Below are 3,619 nucleotides of genomic sequence, written 5' to 3'. Positions count from 1 at the left end.
TAAAGTTGATAAAACAGACATTTTTTTGTTTGAAAGTTAAAAAAAAAAATATTAGTTTGGCATACTTGTTACTTTTATTCAGTTTTTTTCCTGCTTATCTCATGTTTTCTGTTTCTAGTTATTCAATAACCTAGTAGCAGTAACTAATAGCTTGTATTACTCTTGTAAGATTGAAAATACTTGGCTGATTTTGTTATTTGGACTTAAATCAATCCTAAGGAGCCAGTTATAAAAAAGCCCCTAATATATCAAATATCTTAAGCATATTGTGAGATTATAAAAGGAATAAAGTTGTGTATGTATTTGTAAAATCACTTTAAGGATATCCATTCCTCTGTAATCACTTTTTGGGGATTTCCTAGAAATCAGGACATCTGAAAGTATCACACTCTAGTTTCCCTTTTCATGAAGGTAGTCATCCATCTCCCCTTGAAGTCATCCCCACATTCACATCCAAAATAAAAACTACATGTGGGGGGAACCAAGATGGCATCCTTTTCTATCTTAGTCCATTTTGGGCAATATTTTTAATGTACTGCCACCTGAGTCTGATTTATTTATTCCTGAATTCTTTGACTTCAAAAATATTCTGATCATGCTGATAAGCCCATGTACATTCTAGTCCCTTCCAAAGATAAAATTAAACTCATACCCTATTTATATAAGAGATGAATGCAATACATCTGTTGGTGTTTAATTACGAAACATCAGGGTTTTTTTTATTAGCAACAAGGAAATTCATTGATCTAGGGTCAAATTATTCCTGTCGTTAAAAAACATTGATTTTAAAGTTTTGTTTCACATTAGTTACTCAGCCTGGGATAGGGCAATCAACACAGTTGTAAGTGAAAATATGTTTGAATTAAAACAATTAGGCTTGATTTTCTTGTGTCTTGCATCTCACAGCAGGTATTCAAGCACAGCCAAAACTTGGATGTGCTGACACCTGTAATCAACACAAACGGTCTCTTTCAAACTAACAAATCATCCCTCCCAGTGGAAGTATAAACAAAACCCTAATTGGAGATTTTGCTAACTATTCTCCCCTGCTGTGAATACTAGTTAGTGTCTAGTGTTTAAGCAGTAACCTCAGCTATAATTTATAATTGCCAAAAGATAAGAGCTAATTCTCTCCATTCAGTCAATGTAACTATGTGTGCTTAAATTGAGCCTATACCATTCAATGATCAATTACCAGCTGGTATCAAACATTTTGAAACTATTTTTTAATTGCAAGGAGGCAAATAATAATTAACACATGTAGTGCTGATAAAGTGCCATACTGTCCTAAGCACTTTTACATATATTAGCTCATTGCTCTTCACTAAATACATTTGAGGTAGATACTGATATTATTCCCAATTTACAGCTAAGGAAATTGTGGCTATGTAGTGGTTTGTTCTAAGCATCACAGCTACTAAGCAGTGTAGGTAAGATTTGAGTTCAGGTTGTCTGTGTTCAGGGTAGGGGCCTTGCCTTCGTCACTAAAAAATAAAGATGGAAATAAATAAAAATTAGCTCCTATCCCGTTTTAGACAATTGAATTGAACACATATGCTGGTGAGATCCTTCATGCAAACTTCCAAGATCACCCAGGGAAGGGGTTCATGGATTCTGAGATCCATAGTTTGCAAGCAAGGCGTATCTTTGATTAAAACAATTGATTGTTGGAAATCAACGAAATCTAAGTGCACAATGAATTAACACAAATGAGAAGCAAAAAATGGTACTAACTCAATAATCAATATGTGCATCATTTCAGGAAATATTTCTTCCTAAATTACACAAGAATGTAACTTTTCCCTTACTTCTTAATGTGGTTATTGATATGCCTTAACAGCTACATTCTTCTGTTCCCTAAAGTATTCTTGGGCTATAAATTAAGAACCTTTGAAATTGTCATTAATTCTTTCAGATATTATACTAGTGTAATCAATTTAAATAGTGCTACAATTTTATCCAGAGCCTCTTTACTTGTTTAAAGGCTTGCTACTCCCCTGAGGCTATCAACCAGCATCAGTAACACTTGGCAGCTTGTTAGAGATGCAGAATCTCAGGCTGCAAAACACAGACCTATTGGATTAAAATCTGCACTTTAAGAGGATAACCCAGGTGATTTGTGTGCAAATACAGTTCAAAAAGAAGTGGTTTAAGCCACTCTATTTAAAGATGGGGAAAAAGCTGAGGTTTCAATTACCATTAGGTTAAGTTTTTAAGAATTGGATATATTCCTCTCTTCTGCTTGTACAATAGAAAAAGGGTAAATAAATCTTAGCAGAAAATGTATTATGACTATATAGGTTATTGGATTAATGAGATTCGTATTTTCTTTTTTACTTTTATTATTATTTTCAGAAATGTTAGGGGAATAAGCTAGTTAAGTGTGGGGTGTTAATTATGTACATCTGTGGTTTTATTTTATTTTATTTTTTTTAAGTTTGCCATAAATTATGCAGTCGAGTTTCCCACATTTGGGGAAATCTCAGGGGTCAGCACATCCGGAGCGCAATGGATAAGCCTCGCCCTGAGAAAACCACCTTCGTGATCACGTTTTTGTTTTTGTTTTTGTTTTTGTTTTTTTTAAGTACATCTGTGGTTTTAACATCCCCGATATCGTTTTTATTTCTTGAAACCCATCCCATATGCATTTCAAGTCTTTGTGGTTCAGTGGGACTAAAATCTAAGGGTGGGTCTTAGACCCTGGCTTAGCCAATAAGAGTCTAGAATGATTGGTAGCACGTGACCCCCACATTGACCAATGAGAGCATTTCCTAGGGCTTTTCCCACCTCCCTGTGCAGTACCTGGAAGGCTGCTCCAGTTTGCTGGGATGGTGAGCGCTAAGGGCCAAGAAGCCTGGAGTTTCCATGGCTCATCATTGCCACTCTAAGGGTGGGGGACGCTGCCTGAGAATGAAACCTATAGAGAAAAAAGCAAACCCAAGAGGCAGATTCAGACACCTGGATCCAGTTACAGCTTTGGATCCATCACATGGACTTTCCAGGTATGTGAGACAAGTCTATTTTTTAAATTGAGATATAGTTGACATATAAGATAATATTGGTGTCAGGTGTACAACATAATGATTTGGGGGGCGCCTGGGTGGCTCAGTCGTTAAGCGTCTGCCTTCAGCTCAGGTCATGATCCCAGGGTCCTGGGATCGAGTCCCACATCGGGCTCCCTGCTCGGCAGGAAGCCTGCTTCTCCCTCTCCCACTCCCCCGGCTTGTGTTCCTGCTCTCGCTATCTCTCTCTCTGTCAAATAAATAAATAAAATCTTTAAAAAAAACAAAACAAAACAAAACATAATGATTTGGTATTTGTATATAATGAAGTGACTCTAGTTAACATCTGTCACCATGCATAGTTATTTTTTCTTCTCATGAGAACTTTTAAGATTGACTCTCCTAGCAACTTTCAAACATTTAATCCATTATTATTAACTACAGTCACCATATTGTGTATTACACCCCCAAGACTTATTTATTTTATAACTAGAATTTTGTACCTTTTGTCCCCTTACATCCATCTCCCCTCAGCCACCAATCTGTTCTTTATATCTTTGAGCTTGGTTTTTTGTTTGTTTGGATTCCACATGTAAGTGAGATCACATGGTATTTGT

At 36.2% G+C, this 3,619-nt stretch overlaps 1 pseudogene; it reads right to left on the bottom strand.

Annotated features, from left to right (window-relative positions):
* Positions 1–2,436: 2,436 nt before the first annotated feature.
* On the bottom strand, positions 2,437–2,571 carry LOC117998933 (annotated as a pseudogene).
* Between the last annotated feature and the right edge of the window lie 1,048 nt (positions 2,572–3,619).

Source organism: Mirounga leonina, unplaced genomic scaffold (assembly GCF_011800145.1).
Source record: "Mirounga leonina isolate KUSES-001 unplaced genomic scaffold, KU_Mleo_1.0 Mir_418, whole genome shotgun sequence".
NCBI lineage: Eukaryota > Metazoa > Chordata > Mammalia > Carnivora > Phocidae > Mirounga > Mirounga leonina.
The sequence above is the reverse complement of the archived record's forward strand: the minus strand, read 5'-3'. Positions and strand labels throughout refer to the sequence as shown.